This window comes from Microcaecilia unicolor, chromosome 3 (genome assembly GCF_901765095.1).
Source record: "Microcaecilia unicolor chromosome 3, aMicUni1.1, whole genome shotgun sequence".
NCBI lineage: Eukaryota > Metazoa > Chordata > Amphibia > Gymnophiona > Siphonopidae > Microcaecilia > Microcaecilia unicolor.
In genome coordinates this window covers 73,221,813-73,236,189 of record NC_044033.1, presented here as the reverse complement: position 1 = coordinate 73,236,189, position 14,377 = coordinate 73,221,813, and positions in this window count along the sequence as shown.

The window sequence follows — 14,377 nt, the reverse complement described above, 5'->3', positions numbered from 1 at the left end:
GTGATTGGTATTTGTTAGTTTTTTCAAATTTACATCTGCTGTCTTTATATTTTGCACAGTACACCAGGGGACATTTTCTGTTTCTGTGGTGTTGCATTGTATGCAGAGTCTGGCATTGGGGGTTCAGTTTAATTTTTGTCTAAATAGAAAGTTTATTATTACTTATTCTATAGTGGATTAGGGTGTATCTGTGTTTGTGAAAAAGACATGGCTTTCTGTAGTGTTTAAGATGCTTTCCTTTTCCTTGTGTGACTCGTAGAAATGACTGCTTATGGTATGGTAGAATTGCTCTATAGGTCCTGAGTGTTTTGTATTCTCGGTATGCCTAGTACTGGATTTGGGGGGGGGGGGGGGTTAAAAAATGACCGGCCCCGGGTGTCAACTACCCTAACTACGCCACTGGGGATGACCACCAGATCCTATGCAGGTCCTGGCCAATATTTAGCCGAGGGTCCAAACAAAGGGCAGACGATCTGCAAACTCCAAGGTGGAAAAATGACAATGCAGATCAATATAAGACAAACAATAGTTTATTATTGTAAATCTAATGTTCAGATCAGCCCAACACAGGCCGTGTTTCGCCCAACAGAGCTGCTTCAGGGGCTACACAATGATCTTTTACTGCCAAAATATGGTGAATATGTATTGATGAAAACAAATGTACAGAAAACTGCAACCATTGGTCTTCTAAAATATGTTGAAAAAAACAGCTCAATTGAATAAACGAAAGGGAGTGGTAACATGAACGCTGTTCAAACACTCTCTTCACTCCAATAGCGCCGAAAAATATTTAGCCAAGGCACGTATAAGAAAGTTATTTGGGCCCCGGCTAAAATTTTACCAGAACCTGCATAATTATTTTTATCCCTAAAAGCCCTTCCAATCCTGCTCCAGGACTTCAAAGTTGCCCTCTCCCTCCTACCCCCTCTCCCAAGCATCAGAGCATTCTTCCTCCTCCCTAATGAGCACCCCTATCTCCAACCCCCCTGAGGTCTACGAAGCCCCCCCCCAGGTCTACCTGTCTTCTTGATGGTTCTAATGCAGTAGCGTTCCTAGGGGGGGGGGTGTGGTCCGCCCCGGGTGCACGCCACTGGGGGGGTGCCACGCGCCTGTCGGCGCCGCTCGTTCCGTGCTCCCTCTAACCCAGAACAGGTTACTTCCTGTTCCGGGGCAGAGGGAGCATGGAACGCACGAAGCCGACAGACGCGCAGCACCCCCCACCCCCCACAGCAGGTAAAAATGCACCTGGGGGGCACATCGGCGATCCGCCCAGGGTGTCAGCCGCCCTAGGAATGCCAGTGTTCTAATGTAATCATTGGGGGCATGAGCGAAGCCTCCTCACTCCTGCCCCTTGCAGTAGCACTTGAGCTACCGCAAGAGGTCATGGCAGCCATTTTCCAAGTGCATCTGCAAGGGGCAGGAGCGAGGGGGCTTCACTTCTGCCCCCAACGATCCCACCAGGACCACCAGGGAGACAGGTAGACCTAGGGGGCCTACCTAGACATCAGGGGGGTTTGTTTAGGTAAAGGGGAGGTACTCAGATGCTCATGAGCTGGGAGAGGGGTTAGGAGGGAGGGGGCAATTTCAGAAGCCAGGATAAGGCTTGGGAGGGCTTTTAAGGACAAAAGTTCTTATGAGGATCCCATTGATATTCAGTGCTGAGGCCTGCATAGCTAAGTGGATGAGATTAGGACAGTTTTTCTGAGGGGCCAGCTGAAGAGAGATGTGACGGGCAAAGCAGGAGATAATCCACTGGATGTGAACCTTGTGATCCCCTAGTTTCAGGGACTGCAACCCCCACCCAGTTTCTCATGAAGGCAGCCACAAAAATGTGTGTCTACTGGAGTACAATCTGCAAATATCCTCACAGTTACTTTGTTTCAGCATTAAAACAATAAATACATAAATAGGATAAAACAGTGTATTGCGAAGTCCATTGCTGTCCCTTGTTTTGCTGCTGACCTGTGCCTGTGCTGTATCTTGTCCAGCAGCCAGGTCCTACAAAAAGGAAGAAGTCCTTTGGTTAGCAGAAACATGGGGCCGTCCAGATCTCAGGTCATCTCCCTTGTAGAAGGGGAAGGGTAGGTTCTGAGGTCTCTGCTTACCTGGAGACAGTGGCAAATGGGGATTCCAGCTGGCTTATGGCTCCCAGGATTCAGTTGCCTGATGCTGTGGGGGCAGAATGGAGAGCTTAAGAGTTAATTTCCCAGGTGTTTAGGACTCTGGTTAATGATAAGCCACCTCCCCATTAGCAATGTTAAGGCAACATTGAGGGTGGAAAATGATATCTAAATTGCTTTATGTAGACGTCATTCTCCTCAAAACATTTTCATATCCCCCAAATAGATGTAGCAGGTGAGGACACATTTCTTCTACTTTCCCTATGCAGAGCAGCAGGCAGTGCAGGTGCCTCAAGTGGAGGAGGGGGAGTCATTGGCAGCATAAGAGTCATAGGAGGGCCTTCTGCAGCAGAAGAGCCTATTGAAGACACCAGCTAGGAGCCACCTGAAGGGGAGGAAGAGGAGGATCAATTAGTGGTTGAACCTATACATCCCCACCTAGGTATGCCAGATGCCCCTGTAGAAGCTGAGGAACCAGAAAAGGAGCCACAGCTGTCCCATAGGGGACTGTCCCACTACAGGCAGCAGGTTATGCAGCTGGCCAACAAACGTCTGACCCAAAATATGCAGCTGGTGACTACCGGAGCCGGAAGCTACAGCAGAGATACCAAGGGTGGCCCATCCCAGTGCTGGAGATTTACTACTGCAATGCTGGAGATTGAAGGCCATCACTAGACCCTACCTGTCCCTCCAACTACCGCCCCATCTCCCTCCTACCCTTCCTCTCCAAGACACTTGAGCGCGCAGTCCACAGCCGCTGCCTTGATTTTCTCTCCTCTCATGCCATCCTTGATCCGCTTCAATCCGGTTTTCGCCCTCTTCACTCGACAGAAACAGCACTTTCTAAAGTCTGTAATGACCTGTTCCTTGCCAAATCCAGAGGCCACTACTCCATCCTCATCCTCCTGGATCTATCCGCCGCTTTTGACACTGTCAATCATGACTTACTTCTTGCCACACTGTCCTCATTTGGGTTCCAGGGCTCTGTCCTCTCCTGGTTCTCCTCCTATCTCTCCCACCGCACCTTCAAAGTTCACTCTCATGGATCTTCCTCCACCCCCATCCCCTTATCTGTTGGTGTTCCCCAGGGATCGGTCCTTGGATCCCTTCTCTTCTCAATCTACACCTCTTCCCTGGGCTCCCTGATCTCATCTCATGGTTTCCAGTATCATCTCTATGCTGATGACACCCAACTGTATCTCTCCACACCAGACATCACCACGGAGACCCAGGCAAAGGTATCGGCCTGCTTATCCGACATTGCTGCCTGGATGTCCAACCGCCACCTGAAACTGAACATGTCCAAGACCGAGCTTATCGTCTTTCCACCAAAACCCACTTCTCCTCTTCCTCCACTTTCTATCTCAGTTGATAACACCCTCATCCTCCCCGTCTCATCTGCCCGCAACCTCGGAGTCATCTTTGACTCCTCTCTCTCCTTCTCTGCGCATATCCAGCAGATAGCCAAGACCTGTCGCTTCTTCCTCTTTAACATCAGCAAAATTCGCCCTTTCCTCTCTGAACACACCACCCGAACTCTCGTCCACGCTCTCATTACCTCTCGCCTGGACTACTGCAACTTACTCCTCACCGGCCTCCCACTTAGCCATCTATCCCCCCTTCAGTCTGTTCAGAACTCTGCTGCACGTCTCATATTCCGCCAGAACCGATATACTCATATCACCCCTCTCCTCAGGTCACTTCACTGGCTTCCGATCAGATACCGCATTCAATTCAAGCTTCTCCTTCTTACCTACAAATGCACTCAGTCTGCTGCCCCTCACTACCTCTCTACCCTCATCTCCCCTTACGTTCCCGCCCGTAACCTCCGTTCACAGGATAAATCCCTCCTCTCAGTACCCTTCTCCACCACCGCCAACTCCAGGCTCCGCTCATTCTGCCTCGCCTCACCCTATGCTTGGAACAACCTTCCTGAACCCTTACGCCAAGCCCCCTCCCTGCCCGTCTTCAAGTCTTTGCTTAAAGCCCACCTCTTCAATGCTGCGTTCGGCACCTAACCCTTACCGTTCAGTGAATCCAGAATGCCCCAATTTGACTGCCCCTATCGGACCGACCGTTCACTTGTCTATTAGATTGTAAGCTCTTTGAGCAGGGACTGTCTCTCTTTGTTAAATTGTACAGCGCTGCGTAACCCTAGTAGCGCTCTAGAAATGTTAAGTAGTAGTAGTAGTAGTAGTAGTAATGAGTGAAATTTTTCTCGTGGCCCATAGCTATGTCTAAAACTAGTTGTGGCAGATGCACATTCCAAAAATTGACATATTCCAATCAATTTTTAGAAAAGAAAATTCTTTTTTTCTACCTTTGTTGTCTGGTCATTTAATTTTTCTTATTGTGTTAGTCCTAGTCTCTGGTTTCTACTTTTCTTTTTCTTCTCTTAACTATCCTGCCAGTCTCCTCATCCATTTGGCACTTCTTTTCTATCCATGTCCACCATCCATCTTCTCTCTGCATCCCTATTTATCTAACCCAGCATCACCCCTGTCTTCCCGCCATGTTCAGCATCTCACATCTCTGTGTCCCTGTTCTTGCCCTGTCCAGCATAACTCTTCTGTGTCCTTATTCCACCCCCTCCCCATGTGCCAGAATCTCTTTCTCTCTCTCTCTCTTCCTTTCCTCCTGTCTCTCCTGGCCAGCATATCTCCTTCTCTCTCTTCCCTCCCTCCCTCTGCACATCCCAGGGGTCCAGCAAGTGTTCCTCTCTTCCCTCGCTCCTGCTCTGCCTTCCCTTTGCAGGACAGGCACTTCTCCCTCTTCTTTCTTTCCCCACAGGTCAAGCAGGCATGGCCACGGGAGGATCACGGGCAGGTCAGGGGCATTCAAAGAAAAATCAGTCCAGTGTTGTGGAATAAAGGAGCTCAATGTCCAACTTGGGCGCTGGGAATTACACCATGTTTCAACAGGTGTAAGTCTGGTGCCCAGAGTTGAACACAGAAATCGGCACTGAATGCTATTCTGTAATGGCCATGTGCCCTTTACATGTTTAAGACCTTATTCTATAAAGGTTATGCTCCTACATTTACGCTCTTAAATTTACACTCCTAAATTACGAGCGTAATCTATGCTCCTAAATTACAAGCATAATCTGTGCTCCTAATTTAGGGCCTATAATGCTCATAAATTTAACATAAATTTAGGAGCATAAATTATGCTCCTAAATTTATGAGCGTAAATTTATGGTCATAAATTTAGAAGTGTAAATTAGGGAGCATAACCTTTATAGAATAAGGCCCTTAGCACTGATCTATTTTAGCACCTATCTTTCAGCACTATTTATAGAATCCGGCCCAATGCACACAAGGTTACAGTTAAGTTCTCCAAAAGTATTCTGGTGTACCAGCCTGTGATCTTGGTTACAGCAACAAAAGCAAGCCTTTTACAGCAGACTTTTCAAGGCTGAGAGAAGATATTTCTGTGCCTGCATCTTTAGAAGTAACTAAGCCACCACAATAAATGTCATGTCTGGAAGTAAAGCATGACAGTGCAGTCATAAAGCTGTCATAACAATAATTTCCATGTATTGGATTTTTAAGAGGTCTGTGCTGTTCTGCCAGTACTTTTATTTAGGTATTATTGTACAGCTCTGGCATCAAAAAACATGATCATTCACCAAGCCATTAGCATTATTATAAGACAGATTTTTGTGTCATGTCTAATAAAGACAAAGGTTAGTTCGTTAAACACTGAACTGTGTTTCTATTCAAACTACTGAGCAATGAGAATGTTCTTTGTATAAAAACGCATGCATGAAGCAAGACAGTTGTAATCAAAGTGAATAACATTTTTATTGATTCAACAGTTTTGGAGGTAACATTCCAATTAATATTAGGTTTTATTGAACTACTGACAAATTGTTGATACTGAAACTAAAAACCATAGGGGTCCTTTTACTAAGCTGCAGTAAACACTAACGCGTGCTGACTATAGCTAAAAATGCCTTACAGCAGAGTGCGCTCAGGCATCCTGTGATAATTTTGGGGATCAACATGTGCTACCCATGCACTAAAAGATAACATTTTTTTAGCAGTAGGGTTGTGTCTGGGGCTGAGAGTGCAAGGAAACAAAGGGGCAAACGATCTGCAAGCTCCAAGATGGAAAATATACAAAGCAGATCGTTGATGGATAAAAATGATTTTAATAATAAATTAGAATATGCATACAATAGCCCGACACAGGCCGTGTTTCGCCCTACTGGGCTGCTTCAGGGGCTACAAAACAAAATAATATATAATAAATAATCAAATATAAGTTAAAATTGAAATTAGAATTAAAAAATCCAATCTAAATCCCACAGAATTTACATGTATATAAAAGAACAGATAAATCAAAACATACATGAATATATAGTAAAATATCACATAAATCAAAATATACATATATATACAGTAAAATATCACATTAAAAAATCAATGTTCTAAATAGTATTATCATGATTATGTTATGCTTGTAAATACAAACAAAAACTGAATTGAAGAGGATGGGTGTCTTATGCATTTCATTCAGTTTTTGTTTGTATTTACAAGCATAACATAATCATGATAATACTATTTAGAACATTGATTTTTTAATGTGATATTTTACTGTATATATATGTATATTTTGATTTATGTGATATTTTACTATATATTCATGTATGTTTTGATTTATCTGTTCTTTTATATACATGTAAATTCTGTGGGATTTAGATTGGATTTTTTAATTCTAATTTCAATTTTAACTTATATTTGATTATTTATTATATATTATTTTGTTTTGTAGCCTCTGAAGCAGCCCAGTAGGGCGAAACACGGCCTGTGTCGGGCTATTGTATGCATATTCTAATTTATTATTAAAATCATTTTTATCCATCAACGATCTGCTTTGTATATTTTCCATCTTGGGGCTGAGAGTGGACATGCTTTGCGCTAATTGCTTAGCGCAGCTGCATTGCCATGTGCTAACCGATTAGCATGTGGTTAGCGCATGATACCTTAACACCTACAAAACAGGTGGCAGTAGGGGCTTATGATGGCTACACGCTAATGGGAAAAATAGAATGTGGCCATTAATACCGAAAATTTAAAAATCATCCATTTTACCCCAGCGGCAAAAAATGCCCTTAGCACATGGGAAACATGGGAACCTTCCACTTAAGGAAGTGTCAAGGTCACTTTTTACCACAGTTTGGTAAAAGGGCTGCATAGAAATCAAAACCAAGAACTACTCTAACCTATTACATAATATCTTATCTACTATCTGCTGCACTCTTGCACATAAGAGCATAAGAGTAGCCATACTGGATCAGACCAGTGTTCCATCTAGCCCAGTATCCTCTTTTCCAAACAGTGACCAAGCCAGGTCACAAGTACCTGGTAGAAATCCAAGTTTCTGCCATAGCCAGATAACTTCCAGGCAACCACCAAATTCCTGGATATTCAGAGGTGCTGGCTCTGAATATCCAGGACTAATTTTGCCCACGGTGGTCAGCATGGGCTGAATATTGGCCGGAATGGTGTCTTCTCATTTAATCACTTCCATTTCTTTTATATTCAACACAGGTCTTCCAAGGAAGAATAATCCTCTTTTTAAAATCAACTTTTCCAGCTTCCAGCCAATCTCCCTTCAGACCTAAGTCAATGCTAATTCCATGGTACGGCCAGTGTTTTACATTTAAAATTTAATCTAATTCTTACCTTGACTCAATGCACACATTTGCACCATCACGCAAACATATCTAGCTACCAATTATAGTTCTTTTCAGACCCAGCTTTACAGGTCTTACAGATTATTATTAATTTTTCCTTCTCTTTTAAAATTTAAATCTAGGCAAAATGACCAGTTTTCTTTCATCAGAAGTGGGACAATTACATACAATCTCTGCTCTGTTCAAATACCAAACCTCAACTGACTCTCTCTGCAATTGATCTTTCTGGAATCTCAGTCAAAGCCCACAGAGCTATTACATGGTTCATCAAGAACTCTCACCTGACTAGCAGGAATCTTGTTTCCAGGTACTGAATAGATGGAGTTTCCATAAGGAACCTACATAGGTGGTGGACCATCCTGCAGTGGACTATTTAAAAATACTAGAATTTTGATAAGCCACTACATTTTTTTCCAGTAAATATTATCATAGGAGACCACAACTCTGTCTCCCTACCTCCAACTTCATCAGAATTACAACTCAGACAACATACTTACATGAGTCATTTACTCACATATCCTATTCCTGCCAGCCAAGTTTTTCCAGCACCTTCTCAGGCCTTCTAGCTCTATAGGAACCTTCACTAACCCCTCTGGACACCTTTGTTTTCTTTTAATTTGTATTTCATGGTTCCCCCCCCCCCCCCCAGTCAAAACTCAGGGATTCCCTCCTCTATGCCTCTCAGCATCCACTACCATGGTCCATAACTAGGGCCCACTGCTCCAAAGAAGAATACTATCTGACTCCAAACATTCCCACACCCAAGTACCTTCTAGTCTCACGGCATCGGCAAGATGTTTACTGTGGCACCACTACCTGAAACTTCTGAGTTTGCAGCTCCGTGAGAAATCCTAATTGCAATCATGGCTTATTTATCTATTTATTTATTTGTTTGTTTATTTATTTAATCAGTCTCTCCCAGGCTTGCCTAGCACAGCTGCAGTCCTAGGACTGCCACAGAAAAAACAGCTTCAGCCAGGCCTATGAATTAACCAGAACCACCATTCTGACCCCCTGTTTATAAAACTGCACTAGCTGCTGCCGTGTGCTAATCCCGACACAGCCCATTCACTTTGGGGGTCTTATACAAAGGCCCACTAGCATTGTTAGTGCACGCTAATGATTAACATGCGCTAAACGCTAGAGACTCCCAAAGGAATATATGGGCGTCTCTAGTGTTTAGCACATACATATTGTTAACGCATTCTAAAAACATTAGCGTGCCTTTGTAAAAGGCCCTGCCACGCGAAAGCCGCTAGTGCAGCTTAGTGAACATGGTAAGTCTATTTTATATATATAAATTTCAAATCGGGAGATTGGCGTCCTTCTCTCAGGGGCAGATAAATCGGCATAATCGAAAGTCGATTTTGGCTGGCCTCAACTGCTTTCCGTCGCAGGGATGGCCAAAGTTCAAGGGGGCGTGTCGGCAGTGTACCAAAGGTGGGACGGGGGCATGGTTAACAGATGGTCGTCCTCGGCCGAAAATGGAAAAAAGAAGGGCGCCCCTGACGAGCATTTGGCCGACTTTACTTGGTCCCTTTTTGTTCACAACCAAGCCTTGAAAATGTGCCCGAACTGACGATGACCACCAGAGGGAATCGGCGATCACCTCCCCTTACTTCCCCAGTGGTCACCAACCCCCTCCCACCCAAAAAAACTAATTAAAAAACATTTTTTCCAGCCTCTATGCCAGCCTCAAATGTCATACCCAGCTCCATCACAGCAGTATGCAGGTCCCTGGAGCAGTTTTTAGTGGGTACTGCAGTGCACTTCAGGCAGGCGAACCCAGGTCTATCCCCCGTTACACTTGTGGTGGTAAATGGGAGCCCTCCAAAACCCACCTGAAACCCACTGTACCTACATCTAGGTGCCCCCTTCACCCTTTAAGGGCTATGGTAGTGTTGTACAGTTGTGGGTAGTGGGTTTTGGGGGGCTAAGCACCCAAGGTAAGGGAGCTATGCACCTGGGATCAATTTGTGAAGTCCACTGCAGTGCCCCCTAGGGTGCCCGGTTGGTGTCCTGGCATGTGAGAGGGACCAGTGCACTACGAATGCTGGCTCCTCCCATGACCAAAGGGCTTAGATTTGGCCGTTTTTGAGATGGCCGTCCTCGGTTTCCATTAAAGGTGAAAACCGAGGACGGCCATCTCTAAGGTCGACCTAAATGTTGAGATTTGGCCATCCCCGACCGTATTATCGAAATGAAAGATGGACGCCCATCTTGTTTCGATAATGCGGGTTGCCCCGCCCTTTCGCAGCACCATCCTTAGAGATGGGTGCCCTTATAAATGGGCGCCCCTGTTCGATTATGCCCCTCAATGTCACTACCATACTCTTTGAAAGGCTTCCTTAAGGTCCAAATAGAACCAAATTGACAAATGTTCCTCAGACAAGTTGGAGAAACAGTGGAAGGTCAACTAGCAGAATTAGTATGAGGAAGAACCAGTTTCCACAGAGCAGAGGAAGAGGGAATCTACCATAGTAAAAGACACATAGAGATAGCCATGCATAAGATCTATACCTAAAAGAAGGGGGAAAAACAATTTTTAAATCCCTATAGAATTTACATTCTCATTTTCAAAGTGAAACTCTCCTTGAAAATTGGACCTACAGCATCTGCAGATGAGAAAGAACCTATGGACTTTACACCAGTTATTTGTGTGGGTCGGGCCCACAGGTAAAATTACAATTACAGTTACAAAGTTCCATAAGAGCTCCATACGGTTTGCAATAAGGAATAAACTGGGCATTCCTAGAGAGCAACAAATACGAAAATCAGCAAAAACATGTTTTATTACTTATTAAACAGCTAAAAAAAGATGTGTTTTTGAGCTTTTCTAAACATACACAACAAACTTTGCTTGAACCCAAGTAAAATCGAACTTCTATGGGACCCTAACACAAGTTGACACATACCTGACATCAAAATCTCTCATGGGAAGTATGAAATCCTCCTCAAATCACAAGTCAAGAACCTTGGAATACAGTTAGATTCAACACTTACTCTGATTCCCCAAATCCAAGCAATTTTCAAGAACTGCTTCTACTATTTGCAACAACTATGCTGCCTCTCTCCTTACACCGAGAAGGCAAATCTTATTATCCCAGTTGTATATGCCATGATAACATCAAGACTGGATTACTGTAATGCACTCTACACTGGTCTGACTACAAAGGGTCTGCACCAGCTCCAGTTGATTCAGAATGCCGCAGAAAGACTCATAGAAGGTTGCAAGCGACATGACCACCTCACACCATTTTTGCAAAAACTTGACTGGCTACCAGTACAATACAGGGCTAAATTTAAAACTCTATGTTTGATTTTCAAGGCCCTTAATGGCCCTGAGTACTTGAAGAATAGGATCACCCTCTACACACCTCCAAGGACAGTAAAGTCCTCCTAAGGACATATTACTGGCTAAATCCAGCGGTCTCTATTCCATCCTCATTCTTCTTGATCTTTCCGCTGCTTTTGACACTGTCGATCACAGCATACTCCTCGATACCCTGTCCTCACTTGGATTACAGGGCTCTGTCCTTTCCTGGTTCTCTTCCTACCTCTCCCTCCGCACCTTCAGTGTTCACTCTGGTGGATCCTCTTCTACTTCTATTCCTCTACCTGTCGGCATACCTCAGGGTTCTGTTCTTGGTCCCCTCCTCTTTTCTATCTACACTTCTTCCCTTGGTTCATTAATCTCATCCCATGTCTTTTTCTACCATCTCTATGCTGATGACTCCCAAATCTACCTTTCTACCCCTGATACCTCACCTTCCATCCAGACTAAAGTTTCAGCTTGCTTGTCTGACATTGCTGTCTGGATGTCTCAACACCACCTGAAATTAAATATGACCAAAACCGAGCTTCTCATTTTTCCCCCTAAACCCACCTCCCCGCTCCCCCCGTTTTCTGTTTCTGTTGATGGCTCTCTCATTCTCCCTGTCTCCTCAGCTCGAAACCTTGGGGTCATCTTTGACTCTTCTCTCTCCTTCTCTACTCATATCCAGCAGATCGCCAAGACCTGTCGTTTCTTTCTTTACAACATCCGTAAAATCCGCCCCTTTCTTTCCGAGCACTCTACCAAAACCTCATCCACACCCTTGCCACCTCTTGTTTGGACTACTGCAATCTGCTTCTTGCTGGCCTCCCACTTAGTCACCTCTCCCCTTTCCAGTCGGTTTAATACTCTGCTGCCCGTCTCGGCTTCCGCCAGGGTCGCTTTATTCATACTACCCCTCTCCTCAAGTCGCTTCACTGGCTCCCTATCCGTTTTTGCATCCTGTTCAAACTTCTTCTACTAACCTATAAATTTACTCACTCTGCTGCTCCCCAGTATCTCTCCACACTCGTCCTTCCCTACACCCCTTCCTGTGCACTCCGTTCCATGGGTAAATCCTTCTTATCTGTTCCCTTCTCCACTACTGCCGACTCCAGACTTCGCTCCTTCTGTCTCGCTGCACCCTACGCCTGGAATAGACTTCCTGAGCCCCTACGTCTTGCCCCATCCTTGACCATCTTTAAATCTAGATTGAAAGCCCACCTCTTTAACATTGCTTTTGACTTATAACCACTCGCCCCACCTTCCCTCCTCTCCTCTTTCCTCTTCACATTAATTGATTTGCTTGCTTTATTTTTGTCTATTAGATTGTAAGCTCTTTGAGCAGGGACTGTCTTTCTTCTATGTTTGTGCAGCGCTGCGTATGCTTTGTAGCGCTATAGAAATACTAAATAGTAGTAGTAGTAGTAAGGAATATCACTATCCACACCCTTTCCAAAAGACATTACACAATGTGATACCCGCAAACGAGCCTTCTCTGGAGTAGCCCCCACACTCTGGAATGCACTCCCTGAAAAACTCTGCTTAACACAAGACTATCTCTACTTCAAGAAGCAGGTGAAAGCACTGCAGCAGGGCATGTTTATCCACACCCTAGCTGAGACAATATTTAATCACCTCTCTCAACTCATGTGCAACTTTCTTTAAATTAGTCCCTTTATTTTCTAACTCCTCTTACTCTCTTACCTATCTATGGGCCCTGTTTACTAAGCAGCATTATAGGTGCATTAATGTTTTTAATGCACGTAAACCATGTACACATGTTAACCATGTATGTGCCTACAATATCCCTATAGGTGCCTACATGGTTAGCGGGCGCTAAGTGTAGGCGCACTAAAAACACTAACGCACCTTAGTAAACAGGGCTCTTTATGTTCTATCTTTGCTTATACCCTAAGCTGTCTATGAAAATGTTTTATTACGTATTGTGTTGACATTGTAAGTAATACACTATGCCCTACTTTGTATTGTTACTTGAATATTTTTACTGCTGTAATTGTCTATTGCTTATGTTTGATTTATTCTTACTGTATACTGCCTTGACTGAATTCCTTCAAAAAGATAGTAAATAAATACTAAATGGAGCTAATATTCTAATATTTAAAAGAAGTGCATTCTAGCATTTAGCAGACTGAAATGAAAATAAACCATTGAAAATAGTTCTATAAATTACACATTTAGGACTTGGATATTATAATAATAATGGAAGTCTATCAGATGTCTATAAATTCCATTTCTTTGAGCAAGATTGACAAGATCTGACAGATATTCTAGGGCAGATCCATACAAAATAAGAAAACTCTCAGTGTACAATTTGAATATAATTTGGGCCCTAACGGGGAGTCAGTGAAATATTAGCAACAGTAGAAAAGCTGATTCAAATTTAGATGATTTAAAAATAAGTCTGGCCACAGTGTTCTGAAATGTCTGTAGTCTTTTTAACAGTACTTTGGATAAAGCCACAAATATAGCATTACAGTAGTCCGTCTGCGATAAAAGCAGAGATCGCGAGATTGTGCTACAGATCTAAAGGCACTGAAATTCAAGCTTGATCGTATTCTCCTAATCTAATGTAATCTAATCCCGAGAATTTATATACCACAGAATCCAAAAGGTCCTAAGCAGTTTACAAGTTTACAAAGCTTAAAAAAAGAATAACAGCTTATATACAGTAAATTCACTGATTAAAAAATAAAAAGTACTAAAGTAGAAGTTCCTTAAAAAGATAGGTCTTCAATTTCTTCCTAAAAGAAGAATAATAGCTATCACATCTAAGATCACTAGGTAATGTGTTCCAGAGAGACACAGAGAAAACAGAAAAAAGATCCTTTCCAAAATTTACCATACTTTAAACTAACCAAAGAAGGACAAGATAACAAATAGCGATCCCTAGAATATTGCATATTTGCAAAAGAAAGAAAAACTGAATTAAGATGTTTAATCAAAAAGTCTGGAGCTAAACCATAAATAGCTTTATGTATAAAACATAAAGCCTTCAACCTCACTCTCGCAGACACAGGGAGCCAATGCAAGGCACACAACAACGTAGATCATCCTAGAGGCTGTGTTTTGCAGTAATTGTAATCTAGTCATTAATTTCTGAGGTAGGGCAAAATATATAGAGTTGCAATAATCAAGACTGGGCAATATTATTGCCTGAACAATTCAAGCAAAGTCTTCCTCGTGAAAGCTAGAGTGAATTGTTTGAATTTTAAAAAATAC